Source organism: Oncorhynchus clarkii, chromosome 20, assembly GCF_045791955.1.
Source record: "Oncorhynchus clarkii lewisi isolate Uvic-CL-2024 chromosome 20, UVic_Ocla_1.0, whole genome shotgun sequence".
Lineage (NCBI taxonomy): Eukaryota > Metazoa > Chordata > Actinopteri > Salmoniformes > Salmonidae > Oncorhynchus > Oncorhynchus clarkii.
This window is the reverse complement of record NC_092166.1, coordinates 86040838-86066421: the sequence shown is the minus strand read 5'-3', so window position 1 is coordinate 86066421 and position 25584 is coordinate 86040838. Positions and strand designations below refer to the sequence as shown.

At 43.4% G+C, this 25584-nt stretch overlaps 34 non-coding genes and 3 pseudogenes across 34 annotated transcripts in view; all 37 read left to right on the top strand.

Moving 5' to 3' along the window:
* Positions 1 to 8354: 8354 nt before the first annotated feature.
* Positions 8355 to 8473, top strand: LOC139377679 (5S ribosomal RNA). The gene has a single exon (XR_011628173.1). It is a non-coding gene; the product is annotated as a 5S ribosomal RNA (ribosomal RNA).
* Positions 8474 to 8650: 177 nt separating this feature from the next.
* LOC139377722 (5S ribosomal RNA) lies at positions 8651 to 8769 on the top strand (annotated as a pseudogene).
* Positions 8770 to 8946: 177 nt separating this feature from the next.
* On the top strand, positions 8947 to 9065 carry LOC139377651 (5S ribosomal RNA). The gene has a single exon (XR_011628147.1). It is a non-coding gene; the product is annotated as a 5S ribosomal RNA (ribosomal RNA).
* Positions 9066 to 9242: 177 nt separating this feature from the next.
* Positions 9243 to 9361, top strand: LOC139377713 (5S ribosomal RNA). Its single transcript, XR_011628205.1, has one exon. It is a non-coding gene; the product is annotated as a 5S ribosomal RNA (ribosomal RNA).
* Positions 9362 to 9538: 177 nt separating this feature from the next.
* Positions 9539 to 9657, top strand: LOC139377649 (5S ribosomal RNA). Its single transcript, XR_011628146.1, has one exon. It is a non-coding gene; the product is annotated as a 5S ribosomal RNA (ribosomal RNA).
* Positions 9658 to 9917: 260 nt separating this feature from the next.
* Positions 9918 to 10036, top strand: LOC139377686 (5S ribosomal RNA). Its single transcript, XR_011628179.1, has one exon. It is a non-coding gene; the product is annotated as a 5S ribosomal RNA (ribosomal RNA).
* A 177-nt stretch (positions 10037 to 10213) lies between these two features.
* LOC139377678 (5S ribosomal RNA) lies at positions 10214 to 10332 on the top strand. The gene has a single exon (XR_011628172.1). It is a non-coding gene; the product is annotated as a 5S ribosomal RNA (ribosomal RNA).
* Positions 10333 to 10509: 177 nt separating this feature from the next.
* On the top strand, positions 10510 to 10628 carry LOC139377677 (5S ribosomal RNA). Its single transcript, XR_011628171.1, has one exon. It is a non-coding gene; the product is annotated as a 5S ribosomal RNA (ribosomal RNA).
* A 177-nt stretch (positions 10629 to 10805) lies between these two features.
* On the top strand, positions 10806 to 10924 carry LOC139377647 (5S ribosomal RNA). Its single transcript, XR_011628144.1, has one exon. It is a non-coding gene; the product is annotated as a 5S ribosomal RNA (ribosomal RNA).
* Positions 10925 to 11101: 177 nt separating this feature from the next.
* On the top strand, positions 11102 to 11220 carry LOC139377712 (5S ribosomal RNA). Its single transcript, XR_011628204.1, has one exon. It is a non-coding gene; the product is annotated as a 5S ribosomal RNA (ribosomal RNA).
* A 177-nt stretch (positions 11221 to 11397) lies between these two features.
* On the top strand, positions 11398 to 11516 carry LOC139377703 (5S ribosomal RNA). The gene has a single exon (XR_011628195.1). It is a non-coding gene; the product is annotated as a 5S ribosomal RNA (ribosomal RNA).
* A 260-nt stretch (positions 11517 to 11776) lies between these two features.
* LOC139377646 (5S ribosomal RNA) lies at positions 11777 to 11895 on the top strand. Its single transcript, XR_011628143.1, has one exon. It is a non-coding gene; the product is annotated as a 5S ribosomal RNA (ribosomal RNA).
* Positions 11896 to 12072: 177 nt separating this feature from the next.
* On the top strand, positions 12073 to 12191 carry LOC139377665 (5S ribosomal RNA). Its single transcript, XR_011628161.1, has one exon. It is a non-coding gene; the product is annotated as a 5S ribosomal RNA (ribosomal RNA).
* Positions 12192 to 12368: 177 nt separating this feature from the next.
* On the top strand, positions 12369 to 12487 carry LOC139377676 (5S ribosomal RNA). The gene has a single exon (XR_011628170.1). It is a non-coding gene; the product is annotated as a 5S ribosomal RNA (ribosomal RNA).
* Positions 12488 to 12664: 177 nt separating this feature from the next.
* LOC139377499 (5S ribosomal RNA) lies at positions 12665 to 12783 on the top strand. Its single transcript, XR_011628006.1, has one exon. It is a non-coding gene; the product is annotated as a 5S ribosomal RNA (ribosomal RNA).
* Positions 12784 to 12960: 177 nt separating this feature from the next.
* On the top strand, positions 12961 to 13079 carry LOC139377645 (5S ribosomal RNA). The gene has a single exon (XR_011628142.1). It is a non-coding gene; the product is annotated as a 5S ribosomal RNA (ribosomal RNA).
* Positions 13080 to 13256: 177 nt separating this feature from the next.
* On the top strand, positions 13257 to 13375 carry LOC139377711 (5S ribosomal RNA). Its single transcript, XR_011628203.1, has one exon. It is a non-coding gene; the product is annotated as a 5S ribosomal RNA (ribosomal RNA).
* Positions 13376 to 13552: 177 nt separating this feature from the next.
* Positions 13553 to 13671, top strand: LOC139377702 (5S ribosomal RNA). The gene has a single exon (XR_011628194.1). It is a non-coding gene; the product is annotated as a 5S ribosomal RNA (ribosomal RNA).
* Positions 13672 to 19724: 6053 nt separating this feature from the next.
* On the top strand, positions 19725 to 19843 carry LOC139377721 (5S ribosomal RNA; annotated as a pseudogene).
* A 177-nt stretch (positions 19844 to 20020) lies between these two features.
* On the top strand, positions 20021 to 20139 carry LOC139377644 (5S ribosomal RNA). The gene has a single exon (XR_011628141.1). It is a non-coding gene; the product is annotated as a 5S ribosomal RNA (ribosomal RNA).
* A 260-nt stretch (positions 20140 to 20399) lies between these two features.
* On the top strand, positions 20400 to 20518 carry LOC139377684 (5S ribosomal RNA). Its single transcript, XR_011628177.1, has one exon. It is a non-coding gene; the product is annotated as a 5S ribosomal RNA (ribosomal RNA).
* Positions 20519 to 20695: 177 nt separating this feature from the next.
* On the top strand, positions 20696 to 20814 carry LOC139377664 (5S ribosomal RNA). The gene has a single exon (XR_011628160.1). It is a non-coding gene; the product is annotated as a 5S ribosomal RNA (ribosomal RNA).
* Positions 20815 to 21126: 312 nt separating this feature from the next.
* LOC139377682 (5S ribosomal RNA) lies at positions 21127 to 21245 on the top strand. The gene has a single exon (XR_011628176.1). It is a non-coding gene; the product is annotated as a 5S ribosomal RNA (ribosomal RNA).
* A 177-nt stretch (positions 21246 to 21422) lies between these two features.
* On the top strand, positions 21423 to 21541 carry LOC139377675 (5S ribosomal RNA). The gene has a single exon (XR_011628169.1). It is a non-coding gene; the product is annotated as a 5S ribosomal RNA (ribosomal RNA).
* A 177-nt stretch (positions 21542 to 21718) lies between these two features.
* Positions 21719 to 21837, top strand: LOC139377674 (5S ribosomal RNA). The gene has a single exon (XR_011628168.1). It is a non-coding gene; the product is annotated as a 5S ribosomal RNA (ribosomal RNA).
* A 177-nt stretch (positions 21838 to 22014) lies between these two features.
* Positions 22015 to 22132, top strand: LOC139377690 (5S ribosomal RNA). The gene has a single exon (XR_011628183.1). It is a non-coding gene; the product is annotated as a 5S ribosomal RNA (ribosomal RNA).
* A 177-nt stretch (positions 22133 to 22309) lies between these two features.
* LOC139377710 (5S ribosomal RNA) lies at positions 22310 to 22428 on the top strand. The gene has a single exon (XR_011628202.1). It is a non-coding gene; the product is annotated as a 5S ribosomal RNA (ribosomal RNA).
* A 177-nt stretch (positions 22429 to 22605) lies between these two features.
* On the top strand, positions 22606 to 22724 carry LOC139377701 (5S ribosomal RNA). The gene has a single exon (XR_011628193.1). It is a non-coding gene; the product is annotated as a 5S ribosomal RNA (ribosomal RNA).
* A 260-nt stretch (positions 22725 to 22984) lies between these two features.
* Positions 22985 to 23103, top strand: LOC139377719 (5S ribosomal RNA; annotated as a pseudogene).
* A 177-nt stretch (positions 23104 to 23280) lies between these two features.
* Positions 23281 to 23399, top strand: LOC139377663 (5S ribosomal RNA). The gene has a single exon (XR_011628159.1). It is a non-coding gene; the product is annotated as a 5S ribosomal RNA (ribosomal RNA).
* Positions 23400 to 23576: 177 nt separating this feature from the next.
* Positions 23577 to 23695, top strand: LOC139377700 (5S ribosomal RNA). Its single transcript, XR_011628192.1, has one exon. It is a non-coding gene; the product is annotated as a 5S ribosomal RNA (ribosomal RNA).
* A 260-nt stretch (positions 23696 to 23955) lies between these two features.
* On the top strand, positions 23956 to 24074 carry LOC139377681 (5S ribosomal RNA). The gene has a single exon (XR_011628175.1). It is a non-coding gene; the product is annotated as a 5S ribosomal RNA (ribosomal RNA).
* Positions 24075 to 24251: 177 nt separating this feature from the next.
* Positions 24252 to 24370, top strand: LOC139377671 (5S ribosomal RNA). Its single transcript, XR_011628166.1, has one exon. It is a non-coding gene; the product is annotated as a 5S ribosomal RNA (ribosomal RNA).
* A 177-nt stretch (positions 24371 to 24547) lies between these two features.
* On the top strand, positions 24548 to 24666 carry LOC139377698 (5S ribosomal RNA). The gene has a single exon (XR_011628191.1). It is a non-coding gene; the product is annotated as a 5S ribosomal RNA (ribosomal RNA).
* A 260-nt stretch (positions 24667 to 24926) lies between these two features.
* Positions 24927 to 25045, top strand: LOC139377643 (5S ribosomal RNA). Its single transcript, XR_011628140.1, has one exon. It is a non-coding gene; the product is annotated as a 5S ribosomal RNA (ribosomal RNA).
* Positions 25046 to 25222: 177 nt separating this feature from the next.
* Positions 25223 to 25341, top strand: LOC139377670 (5S ribosomal RNA). Its single transcript, XR_011628165.1, has one exon. It is a non-coding gene; the product is annotated as a 5S ribosomal RNA (ribosomal RNA).
* A 177-nt stretch (positions 25342 to 25518) lies between these two features.
* The window catches only part of LOC139377692 (5S ribosomal RNA), a 119-nt gene continuing 53 nt past the window's right edge, over positions 25519 to 25584 (top strand). The window contains exon 1 of the ribosomal RNA XR_011628185.1: positions 25519 to 25584. This exon is cut by the window's right edge and continues 53 nt beyond it. This is a non-coding gene — a ribosomal RNA (5S ribosomal RNA).

The window sequence follows — 25584 nt, the reverse complement described above, 5'->3', positions numbered from 1 at the left end:
AGGTATGTCTATGTCCTGGGATTTTTTTGTTTTTTGTTCATTACAACCTCATTCTAATCACGTTAGCCTACGTTAGCTCGACCGTCCCGCAGGGAAACACCGATCCCGTTAAATGACTGTGGTAGCAGACACTGTTGCAGGTAAATGACTGTGGTAGCAGACACTGTTGCAGGTAAATGACTGTGGTAGCAGACACTGTTGCAGGTAAATGACTGTGGTAGCAGACACTGTTGCAGGTAAATGACTGTGGTAGCAGACACACTGTGATGTTGCAGGTAAATGACTGTGGTAGCAGACACACTGTGATGTTGCAGGTAAATGACTGTGGTAGCAGACACACTGTAATGTTGCAGGTAAATGCCTGTGGTAACAGACACACTGTAATGTTGCAGGTAAATGACTGTGGTAGCAGACACTGTGATGTTGCAGGTAAATGACTGTGGTAGCAGACACACTGTAATGTTGCAGGTAAATGACTGTGGTAGCAGACACTGGTTGCAGGTAAATGACTGTGGTAGCAGACACACTGTAATGTTGCAGGTAAATGACTGTGGTAGCAGACACACTGTGATGTTGCAGTTAAATGACTGTAATGTGCCTGCTACCACGCTCCTGAAACTCGGGAGCACCAAGTCTAGAACTAGAAGCCTCCTTAATAACTTCTACCCCCAAGACATAAGACTGCTGAATAATTAATCAAATGGCCACCAGACTAATTACATTGAACCTCCCCCATTTGTTTTGTACACTGCTGCTAATCACTGTTTGTTATCTATGCATTCACTGTACAAATTACCTCAACTTACCTGTACCATGAACACTGACTCGGTGCCTGTATATAGCCTCCACATTGACTCTGTACCGGTACCTCCCTGTATATAGCCTCCACATTGACTCTGTACTGGTACCCCCTGTATATAGCCTCCACATTGACTCTGTACCGGTACCTCCCTGTATATAGCCTCCACATTGACTCGGTACCGGTACCTCCCTGTATATAGCTTCCACATTGACTCTGTACCGTCACACCCTGTATATAGCCTCCACATTGACTCTGTACCGGTACCTCCCTGTATATAGCCTCCACATTGACTCGGTACCGGTACCTCCCTGTATATAGCCTCCACATTGACTCTGTACCGTCACACCCTGTATATAGCCTCCACATTGACTCTGTACCGGTACACCCTGTATATAGCCTCCACATTGACTCTGTACTGGTACCCCCTGTATATAGCCTCCACATTGACTCTGTACCGGTACCCCCTGTATATATCCTCCACATTGACTCTGTACCGTAATACCCTGTGTATAGCATCCACATTGACTCTGTACCGGTACCCCCAGTATATAGCCTCCACATTGACTCTGTACCGGTACCCCCTGTATATATCCTCCACATTGACTCTGTACCGTATTACCCTGTATATAGCCTCCACATTGACTCTGTACCGGTACCCCCTGTATATAGCCTCCACATTGACTCTGTACCGGTACCCCCTGTATATAGTCTCCACATTGACTCTGTACCGGTACCCCCTGTATATAGCCTCCACAATGACTCTGTACCGTAATACCCTGTATATAGCCTCCACATTGACTCTGTACCGGTACCCCCTGTATATATCCTCCACATTGACTCTGTACCGTAATACCCTGTATATAGCCTCCATATTGACTCTGTACCGGTACCCCCTGTATATATCCTCCACATTGACTCTGTACCGTAATACCCTGTATATAGTCTCCACATTGACTCTGTACCGGTACCCCCTGTATATAGCCTCCACAATGACTCTGTACCGTAATACCCTGTATATAGCCTCCACATTGACTCTGTACCGGTACCCCCTGTATATATCCTCCACATTGACTCTGTACCGTAATACCCTGTATATAGCCTCCATATTGACTCTGTACCGGTACCCCCTGTATATATCCTCCACATTGGCTCTGTACCGTAATACCCTGTATATAGCCTCCACATTGACTCTGGACCGTAATACCCTGTATATAGTCTCCACATTGACTCAGTACCACAATACCCTGTATATAGTCTCCACATTGACTCAGTACCACAATACCCTGTGTATAGTCTCCACATTGACTCAGTACCACAATACCCTGTATATAGTCTCCACATTGACTCAGTACCACAATGCCCTGTATATAGTCTCCACATTGACTCAGTACCACAATACCCTGTATATAGTCTCCACATTGACTCAGTACCACAATACCCTGTATATAGTCTCCACATTAACTCAGTACCACAATACCCTGTATATAGTCTCCACATTGACTCAGTACCACAATACCCTGTATATAGTCTCCACATTGACTCAGTACCATAATACCCTGTATATAGTCTCCACATTGACTCTGTACCTCAATACCCTGTTTATAGTCTCCACATTGACTCAGTACCACAATACCCTGTATATAGCCTCCACATTGACTCAGTACCACAATACCCTGTATATAGTCTCCACATTGACTCAGTACCACAATACCCTGTATATAGCCTCCACATTGACTCTGTACCGGTACCCCCTGTATATAGCCTCCACATTGACTCTGTACCGGTACCTCCATAGTTTTTGGTTTTGGTTGTTCATATACTTTAAGTTTAGGAAGTTTGTGTTGGGAGTGTAGTTTATTGTTAATATTTGCGTTTTTATCCCCCAACGGCGTGAGCTGTTTGGGGGATTCTACGTAAAATAACCGGACGGATTCAATGGCTTCGACATCAAGAATAACGACAACAAAGAGAATGGACAACGGAGAAAAAAGAGCATCGAATGAAGAGTTGAGGAGAAGAAAATATGAGAAAGAACTGACGGTGAATGTGGAAGTTATTGGTGAAGAAAAAATAACAACGATGGAATTGCTGAGAGGAATCAAAGAAGTATGCGGAACGATTTTGGGATGTAGAACGAAAGACAGAAATAAGTACGAAATAACCATGTCACATGAGAAGGGAAAAGAAAGACTAATAGACGGGCTAAAAATAAAGAGCTGTCAAGTCATGGCGAAAGAACTGGGGAACGATGAACTTGTGGTGTCCTTTTTGAACTTGCCGGCATATATTACGGACGATGAAATACATGAGAAATTACAAGGATGGAAAGTGAATGCGATAACACCAATCAAGAGGAGGATGTGGCCAGGAACGGACATTGTGGATGGGACGAGATTTTGTAAAGTGAAGTTTACGGACAGTGTGCAATCATTGCCTTACTCAACAAAGTTCAATACAGTAGAGGGATTTGAATATTTCCGAGTGATCCACGATAACCAAGTTAAGGTATGTAGACTATGTATTCAACCGGGACACATACTTAAAGAATGTCCAGAATTTATATGTCATAAATGTGGTGAACAAGGGCATTATGCCAGGGAATGTTCGAACATTGGTGATATGTGTAGAAGGTGTGACAGACCTAAGGACAGATGTAAATGTAAGAAGGGGAATGATGTCTTATTTCTGCAAACAATGGACCTCATTACTGAAGAAGATGACGAGAGTGTGGCTATGGAGAGAGGGGAAGAGAGTGATATGGAAAGTGTGTCGCAGGTGATTGCAGAGACAGCTATAGATGTGCTTGGAGAGTATGTAATTCCTTCTGGCAGTACTCGAGATGCAGTCTTGGTCTCTGCTGCTGACACGGTGGAGCAACAGCACAGGATTGGTGAATTAGATACACAGGTAGAGATGGTGCAAGGTGCTTCTCAGGTGCCTGAACCTGCTTTAAGCCTGTGTGAAAATAACACCAAGGAGAGGGCTGGGTCCACTGGAGTTGATGGCACGGTTAAAGAGCATTTTACAAAAGGTTTGAATGTTGCTCCTCTCATAAGTCCAAGTCATGAGTCGGAAGAAGAAATAGATAGTGAGGATTTTCAGTTGTTTGCTAGAAATAAGAGATCATTGACGAAAGCTAGGGAGGTGATGGGATCTGGTAAAAAGAAAAAGTCTATTTTGAAATGACGTGTTTTTTTTTGACTATATTTCTGCATACATTAACAATGGTTAAAGTTGCATCACTAAATGGGAACAGTCTGAGAAATATGAACAAATTGGAGCAGGTTTTGGTGTCTGTAAAAGCTGACATGTGGTGTTTTCAAGAGACTAATTGGACAGACTCCAAAATGTTAGAGATTAAGAGCAAATGGTCTGAGCTAATATTTTGTAGTCACGGAAGTGAAAAAACATGTGGAGTTGCTATTCTGGTAAAAAATGATGTGGTTCAAAATGTCAAGCAAGTATATGCAGATAATCAGGGCAGACTTATTGTTATTGAGTTTGAAGTGCAAAATGTCGTTTTTCGTTTAATTAATGTTTATGCTTCGAATATTGAATCGGAAAGGAGAGATATGTTTAATAACCTAAGATCACTGTGTTCAGAAAATTGTATACTGGTAGGAGATTTTAACGTGAAGTGCACTAGAATGGATGTCTCGAGAGTTGATAGCTTCAGACATGATTCGTCTAGAAATGCTTTATGGGAATTAATGAAAAATGAGAATCTTGTAGATATATGGAGGGCTGAAAATTTAAATAGAAGAGTGTTTTCGAGAAGGCAGGTGGTGTTAAATGAACTAAAACAAAGCAGAATTGATTTATGTTTAGTAAAAGAAGATGTGATACAGCAGGTTCAGAAGATGTCATATAACTTTACAGCATACAGTGATCATGCAGTAATGTCATTTCAGATAGGTTTTGCTGTGGAGATGAGAGGGGGAGGTGTCTGGTGTTTAAATGCCAGTCTGTTAAAGGAGGAAAGTTATATAAAAGAAATTGTTGAATGTATCGAAGGTGAAATGTCTAATGTACTGTTAAAAGAGAATGTGTGTTTATGGTGGGAAGAAGTGAAAGTTAAGGTAAAAAACAGGAGTATTAGGTACTCCAAAAATCGTAACCGTGTCGATAAGTTGAAAGAAAAAATGCTTAGAAATAGGATGTTGCAGGAACTTGAAAAGGCCGATGCTGATCCAGACTATGATGTAGTGAACTATTTGAAAATCCATGCAGAGCTAGGGTTTTATGAAAAAAAGAAATGTTTAGGTGCTATTGTTAGGAGTAAGGCACAGTATGCCTTGGAGGGAGAGAAATGTACTTCCTTTTTTCTGGGGCTTGAAAAACGAAAGCAATTTAAGAGTTATATTGTGGAATTGGAAAATGAAAAAGGTGTAAAGGTAAATGATTTTGTGGACATCGTAGATTCAGTTGAATCCTTTTACAGAAATCTTTATAAAAAGAATGATGTAGATAAAGTGTGTGTTGAAAAAGTGTTGGAGAAAATCAGTGCCAAAGTATCTCAGACAGATAGAAGGATGTGTGATGAAAATATTTCAATTATAGAAATCAAGGAAGCAATTGAGAACACTCAAGGAAATAAAAGTCCAGGTTTGGATGGTTTAACAAATGAATTCTATAAAGTTTTTGTGGATATTTTGGCACCCATTTTATTGAAGGTTTTTCAGTATATGGAAGAGAATAAGGAAATCCCTGAGTCTATGTCAATTGGTATGTTAACCATCTTATTTAAAAATAGAGGCAGTAGGTTAAAGTTAGAAAATTATAGGCCTATTAGTCTTCTAAATTCAGATTATAAAATACTGACTAAAGTTTTAGCTAATAGGATGAAAAAGGTGATTGGGAGTATTATTACATCAACACAAGCCTACGGAATACCTGGAAGAGATGTTGCAGATATAATTTGTACAATTAGAGATGTTGTTAATCATATGAAAAATGAAGGTGGTATAGTTTTAAGTTTAGATTTTAAGAAAGCTTTTGATAAAGTGGAACATAGTTTTCTGCTACAGACTTTGGAGAGGTTTGGTTTTGGGCCAAAATTTGTATCTTGGATTAACTTGTTGTATAGTGGAGCAAAAAGTTGTGTTAAATGTAACGGAGTGTTAACAGATACATTCCCTATAGAGAGGTCAGTAAGGCAGGGTTGTCCTTTGTCAGCTCTATTGTACAGTGTTTCTACGGAACCTTTAGCTGTTTTGATACTTGGAGACAAAGAGGTGAGGGGTGTTGGAATCCCAGGTGGTGGTGTCAGTGTTATACATCAGTACGCTGATGACACTACTTTTACTGTGAAGGATGTAGGTAGCATTGAAAGCATTATGAAAATCATAGATATCTACTGTAAGGCATCAGGGGCTGAAGTTAATATAGAGAAGACAGAAATTATGTTTTTTGGGGATATTGATGCAAATAAGTGTGAGATTCCATTTAAGGTAGCTAAGGATTTTATGAAGGTGCTGGGAGTAAATATTGGTGTAAAGGAGAAAGAGGCAAGGGATATAACTTGGACGGGGATTCTCAATAAAATCAAGCTAACTTTGAATTTCTGGAAAAATAGAAAATTAAAGTTAAAAGGTAAAGTAATTGTTGTAAATGCTTTGGTATCATCTAAACTTGTGTATATTTTGGGAGTTCTAGACATGCCAGAGTGGGTTATAAATGAATTGAATAATGTGGTGTCTAACTTTATATGGGATGGTAAAGGTGTTAGAATTGCGCAGAAAACATTGATAGCGGACTATGATGATGGAGGTTTAAAACTTGTAGATTTTGACAGTAAAAGAAAAGCTATTAGGATAAAAACAGTAAAGAAATATTTATATGACAGTTTAGATTATGGCTGGAAACATTTTTTCAAAGTCTATTTAGATGAGATTGGTGGATGTGAAGATAATGGTTTGTTGATGGATCTTAAAAGGAAAATGTGTGAAAAGGTACCAGATTTTTATAAAGAAGTGCTAAATGCATGGGCAGAGTTGTTGCCTAATGTGTATTATGAGTGTGGGCATATTGACCTAATTATGAATCACCCTGTTTTTCTGAATGAGAAAATTAAGTACAAAGAAAAGGTGTTATATAGTGAAGTATTCATGAGTGCAGGTCTTAGACAGATAAAAGACTACACATATGAGGTAATTCCAGGTTTTTTTCCTGAAGAAGCTATTTTTGACACTATCCATGAATGGGATGTAGAGGTGGGTAGGGGAACAGTGAAGAATATGTACGAGAAGATAAAAGAAAGTATACCAAGCACATGGGTAGATTTAATAAATAGTGAAGTTGTTAGAGAAGATTTATTTGTCTTTCCTAATTTATTTATTGGTAACAGTAAGGAGAAGGCTCAGTTATCTAGTATCCCAGTGAAAAAATTCTATAAAATAATGGTAGAGAAAAATGTGAAAAGGCCAGCTGCGGAGAAAGTTTGGAAAGGAATTTTTCCAACTTTGGATGTAAAAAAGATATGGAAAACTTTAAATGTAAAATATAATAGTATGGAATGTGAAAGTAACGATTTTAAAATAAGGCATAATCGTATATATACAAAGGTGGTGTTACATCAAATCAATAGGGAAATAAAAAGAGAATGTGATCTATGTGGTGAGTTACCAGAAAATTTAATACATTTGTTTGTGGAATGTGAGGAGTTAAAATATTTATTTTGTAAGGTAAAGGGAATGATACATAGAAACTGGAAGGGTGATATCTTGAAAAAATATGTGTGGAATGAATTGGTGTTATTTGGCATGGCTGGTAAATGTGAGGGTGTTAATGTTGTTTTGTTAAATGTTGTTTTGAGTTTTGTGAGGTATGCTATTTTTTGTAGGAGGAATTTGGCTTTTTTTGAGGGGAAGAGGGTAAGGGTGTGGGATATTTTTGTAGTATTGTTTAAGAAGCATATAGATATGTTTCATTGTTATGGAAGGGAATGTTTTGATGAAGCTTTTGTGGAGGGGAGTGGGTTGATTTCAAGGGTGGATGGAGGAAGAATTACTTATCATTTTTGAAATGTATTGGTATGTTAATTTCCTTTTGGTTTTTATAGTTGTTCGGTGAGTTGATTTCAACATGCCTGTTTTGTGAGATTAGAATTTAATGTTATGTTTTTATTAGTTTTTGTTGTATTTTAGTTTTTTGAGTTCTTTGATTTGATAGGGGGTGAATTGTTCACCTGCCTATGTTAGTTGTTTTTTTGTGTATTGTACATTTTATAAAATATTGTAATTGAAAAAAATTTTTATAATAAAAAAAAAAAAAAAAAAGTACGCCTGATCTCGTCCGATCTCGGAAGCTAAGCAGGGTCGGGTACTGGTTAGTACTTGGATGGGAGACCGCCTGGGAATACCAGGTGCTGTAAGCTTTTTGTCACTGTCTTGTGGAATTTCAACTCTTTGTCCGTTTTTTCCCACAAGGCTGAAATATGTGCCCTCGCTTTGAAATAAGTAAGCAAGGTTAGTTTGTATTTCATCCAACAATCTGTGCTACAAATTATGGCTACAGTATATGCAATTTCATCCACTTTTTGAGATTGGCTTTTGCTTACGGCCACACCGGCCTGAGTACGCCTGATCTCGTCCGATCTCGGAAGCTAAGCAGGGTCGGGCCTGGTTAGTACTTGGATGGGAGACCGCCTGGGAATACCAGGTGCTGTACGCTTTTTGTCACTGCCTTGTGGAATTTCAACTCTTTGTCCGTTTTTTCCCACAAGGCTGAAATATGTGCCCTCGCTTTGAAATAAGTAAGCAAGGTTAGTTTGTATTTCATCCAACAATCTGTGCTACAAATTATGGCTACAGTATATGCAATTTCATCCACTTTTTGAGATTGGCTTTCGCTTACGGCCACACCGCCCTGAGTACGCCTGATCTCGTCCGATCTCGGAAGCTAAGCATGGTTGTGTCTGGTTAGTACTTGGATGGGAGACCGCCTGGGAATACCAGGTGCTGTACGCTATTTGTCACTGCCTTGTGGAATTTCAACTCTTTGTCCGTTTTTTCCCACAAGGCTGAAATATGTGCCCTCGCTTTGAAATAAGTAAGCAAGGTTAGTTTGTATTTCATCCAACAATCTGTGCTACAAATTATGGCTACAGTATATGCAATTTCATCCACTTTTTGAGATTGGCTTTTGCTTACGGCCACACCGGCCTGAGTACGCCTGATCTCGTCCGATCTCGGAAGCTAAGCAGGGTCGGGCCTGGTTAGTACTTGGATGGGAGACCGCCTGGGAATACCAGGTGCTGTAAGCTTTTTGTCACTGCCTTGTGGAATTTCAACTCTTTGTCCGTTTTTTCCCACAAGGCTGAAATATGTGCCCTCGCTTTGAAATAAGTAAGCAAGGTTAGTTTGTATTTCATCCAACAATCTGTGCTACAAATTATGGCTACAGTATATGCAATTTCATCCACTTTTTGAAAATGGCTTTAGCTTACGGCCACACCGGCCTGAGTACGCCTGATCTCGTCCGATCTCGGAAGCTAAGCATGGTCGGGCCTGGTTAGTACTTGGATGGGAGACCGCCTGGGAATACCAGGTGCTGTACGCTTTTTGTCACTGCCTTGTGGAATTTCAACTCTTTGTCCGTTTTTTCCCACAAGGCTGAAATATGTGCCCTCGCTTTGAAATAAGTAAGCAAGGTTAGTTTGTATTTCATCCAACAATCTGTGCTACAAATTATGGCTACAGTATATGCAATTTCATCCACTTTTTGAGATTGGCTTTCGCTTACGGCCACACCGGCCTGAGTACGCCTGATCTCGTCCGATCTCGGAAGCTAAGCAGGGTCGGGCCTGGTTAGTACTTGGATGGGAGACCGCCTGGGAATACCAGGTGCTGTAAGCTTTTTGTCACTGCCTTGTGGAATTTCAACTCTTTGTCCGTTTTTTCCCACAAGGCTGAAATATGTGCCCTCGCTTTGAAATAAGTAAGCAAGGTTAGTTTGTATTTCATCCAACAATCTGTGCTACAAATTATGGCTACAGTATATGCAATTTCTTCCACTTTTTGAGTGACACAAAGATGCTTATCTAAATGGTGAAAATGCAACAGCTGTTAATCAGGCTCACTTTGACTTTACATAGTGCACCAAGAGATAGTTTCTCGCGTACGGCCACACCGGCCTGAGTACGCCTGATCTCGTCCGATCTCGGAAGCTAAGCAGGGTCGGGCCTGGTTAGTACTTGGATGGGAGACCGCCTGGGAATACCAGGTGCTGTAAGCTTTTTGTCACTGCCTTGTGGAATTTCAACTCTTTGTCCGTTTTTTCCCACAAGGCTGAAATATGTGCCCTCGCTTTGAAATAAGTAAGCAAGGTTAGTTTGTATTTCATCCAACAATCTGTGCTACAAATTATGGCTACAGTATATGCAATTTCATCCACTTTTTGAGATTGGCTTTTGCTTACGGCCACACCGGCCTGAGTACGCCTGATCTCGTCCGATCTCGGAAGCTAAGCAGGGTCGGGCCTGGTTAGTACTTGGATGGGAGACCGCCTGGGAATACCAGGTGCTGTACGCTTTTTGTCACTGCCTTGTGGAATTTCAACTCTTTGTCCGTTTTTTCCCACAAGGCTGAAATATGTGCCCTCGCTTTGAAATAAGTAAGCAAGGTTAGTTTGTATTTCATCCAACAATCTGTGCTACAAATTATGGCTACAGTATATGCAATTTCATCCACTTTTTGAGATTGGCTTTTGCTTACGGCCACACCGGCCTGAGTACGCCTGATCTCGTCCGATCTCGGAAGCTAAGCAGGGTCGGGCCTGGTTAGTACTTGGATGGGAGACCGCCTGGGAATACCAGGTGCTGTACGCTTTTTGTCACTGCCTTGTGGAATTTCAACTCTTTGTCCGTTTTTTCCCACAAGGCTGAAATATGTGCCCTCGCTTTGAAATAAGTAAGCAAGGTTAGTTTGTATTTCATCCAACAATCTGTGCTACAAATTATGGCTACAGTATATGCAATTTCATCCACTTTTTGAGATTGGCTTTCGCTTACGGCCACACCGGCCTGAGTACGCCTGATCTCGTCCGATCTCGGAAGCTAAGCAGGGTCGGGCCTGGTTAGTACTTGGATGGGAGACCGCCTGGGAATACCAGGTGCTGTAAGCTTTTTGTCACTGCCTTGTGGAATTTCAACTCTTTGTCCGTTTTTTCCCACAAGGCTGAAATATGTGCCCTCGCTTTGAAATAAGTAAGCAAGGTTAGTTTGTATTTCATCCAACAATCTGTGCTACAAATTATGGCTACAGTATATGCAATTTCATCCACTTTTTGAAATTGGCTTTCGCTTACGGCCACACCGGCCTGAGTACGCCTGATCTCGTCCGATCTCGGAAGCTAAGCATGGTCGGGCCTGGTTAGTACTTGGATGGGAGACCGCCTGGGAATACCAGGTGCTGTACGCTTTTTGTCACTGCCTTGTGGAATTTCAACTCTTTGTCCGTTTTTTCCCACAAGGCTGAAATATGTGCCCTCGCTTTGAAATAAGTAAGCAAGGTTAGTTTGTATTTCATCCAACAATCTGTGCTACAAATTATGGCTACAGTATATGCAATTTCATCCACTTTTTGAGATTGGCTTTCGCTTACGGCCACACAGGCCTGAGTACGCCTGATCTCGTCCGATCTCGGAAGCTAAGCAGGGTCGGGCCTGGTTAGTACTTGGATGGGAGACCGCCTGGGAATACCAGGTGCTGTAAGCTTTTTGTCACTGCCTTGTGGAATTTCAACTCTTTGTCCGTTTTTTCCCACAAGGCTGAAATATGTGCCCTCGCTTTGAAATAAGTAAGCAAGGTTAGTTTGTATTTCATCCAACAATCTGTGCTACAAATTATGGCTACAGTATATGCAATTTCTTCCACTTTTTGAGTGACACAAAGATGCTTATCTAAATGGTGAAAATGCAACAGCTGTTAATCAGGCTCACTTTGACTTTACATAGTGCACCAAGAGATAGTTTCTCGCTTACGGCCACACCGGCCTGAGTACGCCTGATCTCGTCCGATCTCGGAAGCTAAGCAGGGTCGGGCCTGGTTAGTACTTGGATGGGAGACCGCCTGGGAATACCAGGTGCTGTAAGCTTTTTGTCACTGCCTTGTGGAATTTCAACTCTTTGTCCGTTTTTTCCCACAAGGCTGAAATATGTGCCCTCGCTTTGAAATAAGTAAGCAAGGTTAGTTTGTATTTCATCCAACAATCTGTGCTACAAATTATGGCTACAGTATATGCAATTTCATCCACTTTTTGAGATTGGCTTTTGCTTACGGCCACACCGGCCTGAGTACGCCTGATCTCGTCCGATCTCGGAAGCTAAGCAGGGTCGGGCCTGGTTAGTACTTGGATGGGAGACCTCCTGGGAATACCAGGTGCTGTACGCTTTCTGTCACTATCTTGTGGAATTTCAACTCTTTGTCCGTTTTTTCCCACAAGGCTGAAATATGTGCCCTCGCTTTGAAATAAGTAAGCAAGGTTAGTTTGTATTTCATCCAACAATCTGTGCTACAAATTATGGCTACAGTATATGCAATTTCATCCACTTTTTGAGATTAGCTTTTGCTTACGGCCACACCGGCCTGAGTACGCCTGATCTCGTCCGATCTCGGAAGCTAAGCAGGGTCGGGCCTGGTTAGTACTTGGATGGGAGACCGCCTGGGAATACCAGGTGCTGTACGCTTTTTGTCACTGCCTTGTGGAATTTCAACTCTTTGTCCGTTTTTTCCCACAAGGCTGAAATATGTGCCCTCGCTTTGAAATAAGTAAGCAAGGTTAGTTTGTATTTCATCCAACAATCTGTGCTACAAATTATGGCTACAGTATATGCAATTTCATCCACTTTTTGAGATTGGCTTTCGCTTACGGCCACACCGCCCTGAGTACGCCTGATCTCGTCCGATCTCGGAAGCTAAGCATGGTCGGGCCTGGTTAGTACTTGGATGGGAGACCGCCTGGGAATACCAGGTGCTGTAAGCTTTTTGTCACTGCCTTGTGGAATTTCAACTCTTTGTCCGTTTTTTCCCACAAGGCTGAAATATGTGCCCTCGCTTTGAAATAAGTAAGCAAGGTTAGTTTGTATTTCATCCAACAATCTGTGCTACAAATTATGGCTACAGTATATGCAATTTCATCCACTTTTTGAGATTGGCTTTCGCTTACGGCCACACCGGCCTGAGTACGCCTGATCTCGTCCGATCTCGGAAGCTAAGCAGGGTCGGGCCTGGTTAGTACTTGGATGGGAGACCGCCTGGGAATACCAGGTGCTGTAAGCTTTTTGTCACTGCCTTGTGGAATTTCAACTCTTTGTCCGTTTTTTCCCACAAGGCTGAAATATGTGCCCTCGCTTTGAAATAAGTAAGCAAGGTTAGTTTGTATTTCATCCAACAATCTGTGCTACAAATTATGGCTACAGTATATGCAATTTCATCCACTTTTTGAGATTGGCTTTCGCTTACGGCCACACCGGCCTGAGTACGCCTGATCTCGTCCGATCTCGGAAGCTAAGCATGGTCGGGCCTGGTTAGTACTTGGATGGGAGACCGCCTGGGAATACCAGGTGCTGTACGCTTTTTGTCACTGCCTTGTGGAATTTCAACTCTTTGTCCGTTTTTTCCCACAAGGCTGAAATATGTGCCCTCGCTTTGAAATAAGTAAGCAAGGTTAGTTTGTATTTCATCCAACAATCTGTGCTACAAATTATGGCTACAGTATATGCAATTTCATCCACTTTTTGAGATTGGCTTTCGCTTACGGCCACACAGGCCTGAGTACGCCTGATCTCGTCCGATCTCGGAAGCTAAGCAGGGTCGGGCCTGGTTAGTACTTGGATGGGAGACCGCCTGGGAATACCAGGTGCTGTAAGCTTTTTGTCACTGCCTTGTGGAATTTCAACTCTTTGTCCGTTTTTTCCCACAAGGCTGAAATATGTGCCCTCGCTTTGAAATAAGTAAGCAAGGTTAGTTTGTATTTCATCCAACAATCTGTGCTACAAATTATGGCTACAGTATATGCAATTTCTTCCACTTTTTGAGTGACACAAAGATGCTTATCTAAATGGTGAAAATGCAACAGCTGTTAATCAGGCTCACTTTGACTTTACATAGTGCACCAAGAGATAGTTTCTCGCTTACGGCCACACCGGCCTGAGTACGCAACTGTTGATTGACGCAGGTGTGAGTGATTGCGCTGAGACTGAGTGTTTGCTCTAGAGAGTTTGTGTTGGAGTTTTGAGCTTTTTGAAGTACAATTTCTTTTTGTAAATTGATTAAGTTAGATTTATAGTTTGGGGTTGTTCCCCGGCAGCATATTGCTGTTTGGGGGACTTTCCTCCTGTCGTTATTCGGATGGATACAATGGCTTTGACCAACGCTGGAAAAAAGACTACGAACAAAGGAAACATGGATAATGGCGCTGCAGCAAGACAGGCGCAAAAATATGAAAAGAATTTAACAGTGGCTGTGGAAATTATGGGAGAAGAGAAGATTACAATGATGGAGGTATTGAGAGGGATTAAAGAAGTTTGTGGACTGGTCTGCGGCTGTCGGGTCAAAGATGAAAAGCGATTTGAAGTGACGCTGTCAAGTGCGAGAGGGAAAGAAAAACTGATGGATGGATTTAAAATCCGGAGCTGTCGAATCATGGCAAAGGATCTATCGCTGGATGAGATGGTTGTATCCTTCTTAAACCTCCCAGTATATATTACAGACGAGGACATCACAGAGCGGCTAAGAGCATGGGGTGTGTCTGCTATATCGCCGGTGAAAAGGCGCTACTGGCCGGGGACGGACATTGCTGATGGGACGCGCTTCTGTAAAGTTAGGTTCACAGACACTGTGCGCTCGTTGCCATATTCTGCCAAATTTGAAACGTTGGAAGGGGCTGAGTACTTCAGAGTAATACACGATCGGCAGGTCAAGGTCTGTAGGCTGTGTATCCAGCCAGGGCACGTGCTACGAGAGTGCCCTGATTTCGCATGTCATAAGTGTGGTGAGCAGGGGCATTACGCACGAGAGTGCAATGGGAGGAGAGAGCGAGGTTGTGTTGGATGCGGGAGGGGTGTAGCGCAGTGCTCCTGTCCCCATGGGGAAGGTGCTCAGGACTGGGCATCACAGGATTTCAGCGCAAATAGTGTCGTGGAGGAGAACGAGGTGGAGGAAGCTGGGGAGGAAATTGGCATGAGTGAGCAACCCCAGGGAGAGAAGGAGGACGAAGAACAGAGGCAGCCAGAGGAGGAAGTGGAGACGGAGCCTTGTACTGAAGGAAGGGAGGCACCCAAGGATGGAGGGATAAGCTCAAGCCTAGACGATGTAGAGTTGGAGGGCGATCCTCGTGGAGAGGGGGGCTCCTCTAGGGAGGTGGATAATGCAAGGGATGACTCTCGCAAACGTAAAGAGTCTGAAGAAGAGCTGTCGGAGGAAGATTTGGAGTACATAAAATCAATGCGTTGGGATAGTAAAAGGAACATGATAACCAAGAAGAAAAAGAAGAAAAAAGATCAATCATGATGGACTGGATTCATCCCCTCTTTATAGTCATAATGGTGAGAGTTGTATCTATTAACACCAATGGACTTCGTAGCAAAGAAAAGCTAGAGCTGGTGTTGGAAGCCTTCTCTGCGGATATATTATGTCTTCAGGAGACCCATTGGACTGAGCCGTATATGGATAATGTAAGGCAGAGATGGAATGGACTAATGTACGTGAGTAATGGTACTGTGCGGGCATGTGGGGTAGCTATTTTGGTAAAACATGACGTTGTGTCTAACTTAAATTTGTTATGTGCTGACACTGTGGGTCGAATGGTGGGAGTGGGTTTCACTTATCAAGATATGGAGTACTCGTTGTACAATGTCTATGCTCCTAATAATGAAATTGAGAGGAGGGTTATGTTTATGTCTATGGGAGGATTATGTGGGAAAAACTGTTTGCTTGTTGGGGATTTTAATGTATGGATGGATAGGCTAGATGCCTCAAGTAGCGCACATTTTAGCTCTGACTCATCTCGGGGAGCGCTATTAAGGCTAATGAGGGATGAGGATTGGGTGGATATATGGAGGGAGAGGAATCCAGATAAGCGGGTGTTCTCTCGAAGACAAGTGGTGAGGGGTGAGCTCAAGCAGTCACGTATAGATTTGTGTCTCACTCATAGAGAGGTTGCGCACTTGGTTGTGGGGGTAAAGTATTCACACACATTTTTTAGTGACCATGATGCTCTGCTTTTCAGGCTGGGTGCATCAGGGGAGGGGAGGGGGGGTGGTTTGTGGTGTCTTAATGCCAGTATGCTGAAGGATGAGGTGTTTAGGGCAGCAGTGAAAGAGTGTGTGAATGACGCCGTGTCAGATCCTTTATTTGAGTCGGATGTGAGTGTGTGGTGGGAAGGATTAAAAGGGGAGTTCAAGCGGCTGGCAATATCTAGTGCAAGACGGGCAAATGTGACAAGGAGGAGGGAGGAGGGGATTCTTAAATCTCGCCTGTTATTGGAGTTAGAAAAGGTAGAAAACTGCCCAGGCTATGATGTGACAGAGTACCTGAGGGTGAGGGAGGAGTTGAGGGTCGTAGAGAGGCACAGGTGCATGGGGGCAGTGGTGAGGAGTAGAGCACAGTATGTGGTGGAGGGGGAGAGAAATACTGCTTTTTTCCTGGGGTTAGAAAGGAGGAAGCAGGAAAGGAGTTTTCTAACTGAGCTGATAAATGAGAGGGGGGAGAGGGTGACAGATCTGGAAGGAATTTTGAATACAGTGCATTCTTTTTATAAGGGCTTATTTACGTCGGGTGGGGTAGATGAAGTGTGTATGAGAAGAGTGCTAGACGCAGTAGAGGCTAGGGTGTCGACTGAGGATGTAGAGATGTGTGATGCTGATTTTACATTGGCAGAGGTTAAAGCTGCCATATTGGGCCTGAACTTGAATAAGAGCCCGGGTTCAGATGGTCTTACTGCAGAGTTTTACCGTGAGTTTAGTGACATACTGGCCCCACTAATGCTGCGTGTGTATGTGTGTATGGAGGAGAAGAGGGTAGTCCCTGAATCTTTAGCTATGGGTGTGTTGACTGTGTTATACAAAGGGAAGGGGAGCAGACTGAAATTAGAGAACTACAGACCAATAACCCTTTTGAACTCCGACAATAAGGTGCTTGCGAAGATAATGGCTAATAGGTTGAATAAGGTGATGGGAAGCATCATAGCACCTACTCAGGCCTATGGAGTTCCGGGGCGGGATGTAGTGGACACCCTCTGCACTATCCGGGATGTGGTGAAGCAGATGGGGGAGGTGGGTGGGGCGGTGCTCTGTCTAGATCTGAATAAAGCCTTTGATCGGGTGGAGCATCGGTTCCTGTTAGAGGCCTTGGAAAGATTTGGGTTCGGGCCTCGTCTTAAAGGATGGGTGAAGCTTTTGTATGGGTCAGCGTGCAGTGTCGTGAAATGTAATGGTGTGCTGACTGATCCTTTTCCCCTGGGCAGGTCTGTTAGGCAGGGTTGTCCATTGTCTGCACTACTATACAGCGTCTCAGTAGAGCCTTTAGCGGCGTTTGTAAAGCGGAATGGAGGAGTGCATGGAGTGGACCTCCCGGGGGGAGGCGTCAGTGTACTGCATCATTATGCTGATGACACCACCTGTACTTTGCGGGATGGAGAGAGTGTGAATTGTCTGATGAAGTGTTTTGATGTGTATGGGAGAGCTTCTGGGGCTAAGGTGAATGTAGAAAAGTCTCAAATGTTATGTGCTGATGATACTGTTATGTCTACATGTAACATTCCTTTTAAGACTGTTAAGGGGCATGTGAGAATTTTGGGTGTGAATATTGGGGTAGATGAGCGGGAGGCGAGGGACTTAACTTGGACAGGGGTGATTAATAAAATAAAGACGACTCTGAATTACTGGAAACAAAGGAAATTAAAATTGAGGGGGAAAGTGGTTGTGGTGAATGCATTGTTAATGTCAAAATGTGTGTATACCTTAGGGGTTATGGACATGCCTGTATGGGCTCTGAAGGGAATTAATAATTTAATGTCTGATTTCCTGTGGGGTGGGAAGGGGGTGAAGATTGCTCATGATGTAATGATAGCAGATTATGATAGGGGTGGTTTGAGATTAATAGATCTGGAGGTGAAGTTAAAAGCCATGAGGGTGAAGAGAGTACAACGGTTTTTGTATGGGGAGGAGGGTCAGGGGTGGAAGGAGTTTTTCAGGCATTGGTTGCATAGGAGTGGAGGTTGTGGAGATTATGGGTTGTTAATGTGTTTCAAGCCCAGCATGTATGCAGAGGTGCCTGAGTTTTATCAGGAGGTGTTCAGGGCCTGGGCGGAGTTCTTACCGCAAGTAAGTTATGAGTGTGACTCTATTGGGGTGATTTTGAATATACCAGTTTTTCTGAACCCAATGCTGAAATCAGAGGGAAAGATGCTGGAGAGTAAGGTAATAATGAAGGCGGGTATGATAAGACTGAGGGACTTTAGGTATGAGGTGGTGCCAGGGTTCCTGCCTGAGCAGGCGATCGTAGATACTGTCTGGGGGGTAGATGAGGATGTCAGGAAAGGGATGGTGTTGAGAATGTATGATAGGATAAAGGAGTGTGTTCCAGGGGAGTGGGTGAGGCTGTTGGACAATCATTTGAGTAATGGAGTCTTAGAGACCTTGCCTGTGTTGCAGGTGAAATGTGGGGAGAAAATGCAAGCCTTATCCTCTACCCAGGTGAGGGCCGTATACTGGGCGCTTATTACCAGGAAGGTCAGGGCGCCTGCATCGGAGAAAGTGTGGAGGCAAGTTTTTCCAGGGATGGAAGTTGAGAGGTTGTGGGAAAACATGGTAGTGAGGCTCAATAGTATTGAATGTACCCATTTTGATTTTATGTTGAGGCACAACCGTGTTTTTACCAAGGTGGTGTTACATCAGGTAGACAGGTCAGTGTCTCGTGTGTGTGATGTATGCACAGATAAAGATGAAAATCTGATGCACATGATGTTTGAATGTGTTGATGTAGCTGGGTTCCATGTGAGGTTGAGGGACATGTTAGAAAGGTACTGGGGAGAAGAGTTAATGGGTGGGGTTGATTGGAGGTGTTTGGTATTGTTTGGAGTGGGTCAGCATGTGAAGGGGGGGAATATTGTATTATTGAATTTTTTGCTGTCACATGCAAGGTATGCAGTATATATAAGGAGGAACTTGGCAAGGTTTGAGGAAAAGAGGGTGACAGTGTGGAAGGTGTTTGAAGGCTTGGTAAGGAAGGATGTAGGATTGATGTATAGGTCTAAGCAGGAGGATTTTGAGAGGGTGTTTATGAAGGATTGTGGATTTATTGCTGTGGGGGAGGATGGTGGATTGGTGTATGGGTTTTGATGTGTAACATTTTGGAGATTTCAGTACAAATTTGAAAGAATTGTTTTGAGAATGTCTTAGTTTCTACTTGATAAGGAGGTGCTTTGAACACTCTCTATTCTTGTGGAATGTGGTTTAGCAAAGTATTGTATGCAATGGTAGTATAATTTGAGTTTTGGTATTTGAATTTCTCTATTTTTGATTTGATAGGGGGTGAATTGTTTGCCTGCCAATGTCAAGTATTGTGTTGATTAAAATGGTTTGTGTAGATAAAATTTGTATATCATGTAAAATAAGAATTTTTATAATAAAAAAAAAAAAAAAAAAAAAAGTACGCCTGATCTCGTCCGATCTCGGAAGCTAAGCAGGGTCGGGCCTGGTTAGTACTTGGATGGGAGACCGCCTGGGAATACCAGGTGCTGTAGCTTTTTGTCACTGCCTTGTGGAATTTCAACTCTTTGTCCGTTTTTTCCCACAAGGCTGAAATATGTGCCCTCGCTTTGAAATAAGTAAGCAAGGTTAGTTTGTATTTCATCCAACAATCTGTGCTACAAATTATGGCTACAGTATATGCAATTTCATCCACTTTTTGAGATTGGCTTTTGCTTACGGCCACACAGGCCTGAGTACGCCTGATCTCGTCCGATCTCGGAAGCTAAGCAGGGTCGGGCCTGGTTAGTACTTGGATGGGAGACCGCCTGGGAATACCAGGTGCTGTACGCTTTTTGTCACTGCCTTGTGGAATTTCAACTCTTTGTCCGTTTTTTCCCACAAGGCTGAAATATGTGCCCTCTCTTTGAAATAAGTAAGCAAGGTTAGTTTGTATTTCATCCAACAATCTGTGCTACAAATTATGGCTACAGTATATGCAATTTCATCCACTTTTTGAGATTGGCTTTCGCTTACGGCCACACCGGCCTGAGTACGCCTGATCTCGTCCGATCTCGGAAGCTAAGCAGGGTCGGGCCTGGTTAGTACTTGGATGGGAGACCGCCTGGGAATACCAGGTGCTGTAAGCTTTTTGTCACTGCCTTGTGGAATTTCAACTCTTTGTCCGTTTTTTCCCACAAGGCTGAAATATGTGCCCTCGCTTTGAAATAAGTAAGCAAGGTTAGTTTGTATTTCATCCAACAATCTGTGCTACAAATTATGGCTACAGTATATGCAATTTCTTCCACTTTTTGAGTGACACAAAGATGCTTATCTAAATGGTGAAAATGCAACAGCTGTTAATCAGGCTCACTTTGACTTTACATAGTGCACCAAGAGATAGTTTCTCGCGTACGGCCACACCGGCCTGAGTACGCCTGATCTCGTCCGATCTCGGAAGCTAAGCAGGGTCGGGCCTGGTTAGTACTTGGATGGGAGACCGCCTGGGAATACCAGGTGCTGTAAGCTTTTTGTCACTGCCTTGTGGAATTTCAACTCTTTGTCCGTTTTTTCCCACAAGGCTGAAATATGTGCCCTCGCTTTGAAATAAGTAAGCAAGGTTAGTTTGTATTTCATCCAACAATCTGTGCTACAAATTATGGCTACAGTATATGCAATTTCATCCACTTTTTGAGATTGGCTTTTGCTTACGGCCACACCGGCCTGAGTACGCCTGATCTCGTCCGATCTCGGAAGCTAAGCAGGGTCGGGCCTGGTTAGTACTTGGATGGGAGACCTCCTGGGAATACCAGGTGCTGTACGCTTTTTGTCACTGCCTTGTGGAATTTCAACTCTTTGTCCGTTTTTTCCCACAAGGCTGAAATATGTGCCCTCGCTTTGAAATAAGTAAGCAAGGTTAGTTTGTATTTCATCCAACAAATCCCTCGCTTTGAAATAAGTAAGCAAGGTTAGTTTGTATTTCATCCAACAATCTGTGCTACAAATTATGGCTACAGTATATGCAATTTCTTCCACTTTTTGAGTGACACAAAGATGCTTATCTAAATGGTGAAAATGCAACAGCTGTTAATCAGGCTCACTTTGACTTTACATAGTGCACCAAGAGATAGTTTCTCGCGTACGGCCACACCGGCCTGAGTACGCCTGATCTCGTCCGATCTCGGAAGCTAAGCAGGGTCGGGCCTGGTTAGTACTTGGATGGGAGACCGCCTGGGAATACCAGGTGCTGTAAGCTTTTTGTCACTGCCTTGTGGAATTTCAACTCTTTGTCCGTTTTTTCCCACAAGGCTGAAATATGTGCCCTCGCTTTGAAATAAGTAAGCAAGGTTAGTTTGTATTTCATCCAACAATCTGTGCTACAAATTATGGCTACAGTATATGCAATTTCATCCACTTTTTGAGATTGGCTTTTGCTTACGGCCACACCGGCCTGAGTACGCCTGATCTCGTCCGATCTCGGAAGCTAAGCAGGGTCGGGCCTGGTTAGTACTTGGATGGGAGACCGCCTGGGAATACCAGGTGCTGTACGCTTTCTGTCACTGCCTTGTGGAATTTCAACTCTTTGTCCGTTTTTTCCCACAAGGCTGAAATATGTGCCCTCGCTTTGAAATAAGTAAGCAAGGTTAGTTTGTATTTCATCCAACAATCTGTGCTACAAATTATGGCTACAGTATATGCAATTTCATCCACTTTTTGAGATTGGCTTTCGCTTACGGCCACACCGGCCTGAGTACGCCTGATCTCGTCCGATCTCGGAAGCTAAGCAGGGTCGGGCCTGGTTAGTACTTGGATGGGAGACCGCCTGGGAATACCAGGTGCTGTACGCTTTTTGTCACTGCCTTGTGGAATTTCAACTCTTTGTCCGTTTTTTCCCACAAGGCTGAAATATGTGCCCTCGCTTTGAAATAAGTAAGCAAGGTTAGTTTGTATTTCATCCAACAATCTGTGCTACAAATTATGGCTACAGTATATGCAATTTCATCCACTTTTTGAGATTGGCTTTCGCTTACGGCCACACCGCCTGAGTACGCCTGATCTCGTCCGATCTCGGAAGCTAAGCAGGGTCGGGCCTGGTTAGTACTTGGATGGGAGACCGCCTGGGAATACCAGGTGCTGTAAGCTTTTTGTCACTGCCTTGTGGAATTTCAACTCTTTGTCCGTTTTTTCCCACAAGGCTGAAATATGTGCCCTCGCTTTGAAATAAGTAAGCAAGGTTAGTTTGTATTTCATCCAACAATCTGTGCTACAAATTATGGCTACAGTATATGCAATTTCATCCACTTTTTGAGATTGGCTTTCGCTTACGGCCACACCGGCCTGAGTACGCCTGATCTCGTCCGATCTCGGAAGCTAAGCATGGTCGGGCCTGGTTAGTACTTGGATGGGAGACCGCCTGGGAATACCAGGTGCTGTACGCTTTTTGTCACTGCCTTGTGGAATTTCAACTCTTTGTCCGTTTTTTCCCACAAGGCTGAAATATGTGCCCTCGCTTTGAAATAAGTAAGCAAGGTTAGTTTGTATTTCATCCAACAATCTGTGCTACAAATTATGGCTACAGTATATGCAATTTCATCCACTTTTTGAGATTGGCTTTCGCTTACGGCCACACAGGCCTGAGTACGCCTGATCTCGTCCGATCTCGGAAGCTAAGCAGGGTCGGGCCTGGTTAGTACTTGGATGGGAGACCGCCTGGGAATACCAGGTGCTGTAAGCTTTTTGTCACTGCCTTGTGGAATTTCAACTCTTTGTCCGTTTTTTCCCACAAGGCTGAAATATGTGCCCTCGCTTTGAAATAAGTAAGCAAGGTTAGTTTGTATTTCATCCAACAATCTGTGCTACAAATTATGGCTACAGTATATGCAATTTCTTCCACTTTTTGAGTGACACAAAGATGCTTATCTAAATGGTGAAAATGCAACAGCTGTTAATCAGGCTCACTTTGACTTTACATAGTGCACCAAGAGATAGTTTCTCGCGTACGGCCACACCGGCCTGAGTACGCCTGATCTCGTCCGATCTCGGAAGCTAAGCAGGGTCGTGCCTGGTTAGTACTTGGATGGGAGACCGCCTGGGAATACCAGGTGCTGTAAGCTTTTTGTCACTGCCTTGTGGAATTTCAACTCTTTGTCCGTTTTTTCCCACAAGGCTGAAATATGTGCCCTCGCTTTGAAATAAGTAAGCAAGGTTAGTTTGTATTTCATCCAACAATCTGTGCTACAAATTATGGCTACAGTATATGCAATTTCATCCACTTTTTGAGATTGGCTTTCACTTACGGCCACACCGGCCTGAGTACGCCTGATCTCGTCCGATCTCGGAAGCTAAGCAGGGTCGGGCCTGGTTAGTACTTGGATGGGAGACCGCCTGGGAATACCAGGTGCTGTAAGCTTTTTGTCACTGCCTTGTGGAATTTCAACTCTTTGTCCGTTTTTTCCCACAAGGCTGAAATATGTGCCCTCGCTTTGAAATAAGTAAGCAAGGTTAGTTTGTATTTCATCCAACAATCTGTGCTACAAATTATGGCTACAGTATATGCAATTTCATCCACTTTTTGAGATTGGCTTTCGCTTACGGCCACACAGGCCTGAGTACGCCTGATCTCGTCCGATCTCGGAAGCTAAGCAGGGTCGGGCCTGGTTAGTACTTGGATGGGAGACCGCCTGGGAATACCAGGTGCTGTAAGCTTTTTGTCACTGCCTTGTGGAATTTCAACTCTTTGTCCGTTTTTTCCCACAAGGCTGAAATATGTGCCCTCGCTTTGAAATAAGTAAGCAAGGTTAGTTTGTATTTCATCCAACAATCTGTGCTACAAATTATGGCTACAGTATATGCAATTTCTTCCACTTTTTGAGTGACACAAAGATGCTTATCTAAATGGTGAAAATGCAACAGCTGTTAATCAGGCTCACTTTGACTTTACATAGTGCACCAAGAGATAGTTTCTCGCGTACGGCCACACCGGCCTGAGTACGCCTGATCTCGTCCGATCTCGGAAGCTAAGCAGGGTCGGGCCTGGTTAGTACTTGGATGGGAGACCGCCTGGGAATACCAGGTGCTGTAAGCTTTTTGTCACTGCCTTGTGGAATTTCAACTCTTTGTCCGTTTTTTCCCACAAGGCTGAAATATGTGCCCTCGCTTTGAAATAAGTAAGCAAGGTTAGTTTGTATTTCATCCAACAATCTGTGCTACAAATTATGGCTACAGTATATGCAATTTCATCCACTTTTTGAGATTGGCTTTTGCTTACGGCCACACCGGCCTGAGTACGCCTGATCTCGTCCGATCTCGGAAGCTAAGCAGGGTCGGGCCTGGTTAGTACTTGGATGGGAGACCGCCTGGGAATACCAGGTGCTGTACGCTTTTTGTCACTGCCTTGTGGAATTTCAACTCTTTGTCCGTTTTTTCCCACAAGGCTGAAATATGTGCCCTCGCTTTGAAATAAGTAAGCAAGGTTAGTTTGTATTTCATCCAACAATCTGTGCTACAAATTATGGCTACAGTATATGCAATTTCATCCACTTTTTGAGATTGGCTTTCGCTTACGGCCACACAGGCCTGAGTACGCCTGATCTCGTCCGATCTCGGAAGCTAAGCAGGGTCGGGCCTGGTTAGTACTTGGATGGGAGACCGCCTGGGAATACCAGGTGCTGTAAGCTTTTTGTCACTGCCTTGTGGAATTTCAACTCTTTGTCCGTTTTTTCCCACAAGGCTGAAATATGTGCCCTCGCTTTGAAATAAGTAAGCAAGGTTAGTTTGTATTTCATCCAACAATCTGTGCTACAAATTATGGCTACAGTATATGCAATTTCTTCCACTTTTTGAGTGACACAAAGATGCTTATCTAAATGGTGAAAATGCAACAGCTGTTAATCAGGCTCACTTTGACTTTACATAGTGCACCAAGAGATAGTTTCTCGCTTACGGCCACACCGGCCTGAGTACGCCTGATCTCGTCCGATCTCGGAAGCTAAGCAGGGTCGGGCCTGGTTAGTACTTGGATGGGAGACCGCCTGGGAATACCAGGTGCTGTAAGCTTTTTGTCACTGCCTTGTGGAATTTCAACTCTTTGTCCGTTTTTTCCCACAAGGCTGAAATATGTGCCCTCGCTTTGAAATAAGTAAGCAAGGTTAGTTTGTATTTCATCCAACAATCTGTGCTACAAATTATGGCTACAGTATATGCAATTTCATCCACTTTTTGAGATTGGCTTTTGCTTACGGCCACACCGGCCTGAGTACGCCTGATCTCGTCCGATCTCGGAAGCTAAGCAGGGTCGGGCCTGGTTAGTACTTGGATGGGAGACCGCCTGGGAATACCAGGTGCTGTACGCTTTTTGTCACTGCCTTGTGGAATTTCAACTCTTTGTCCGTTTTTTCCCACAAGGCTGAAATATGTGCCCTCGCTTTGAAATAAGTAAGCAAGGTTAGTTTGTATTTCATCCAACAATCTGTGCTACAAATTATGGCTACAGTATATGCAATTTCATCCACTTTTTGAGATTGGCTTTCGCTTACGGCCACACCGGCCTGAGTACGCCTGATCTAGTCCGATCTCGGAAGCTAAGCAGGGTCGGG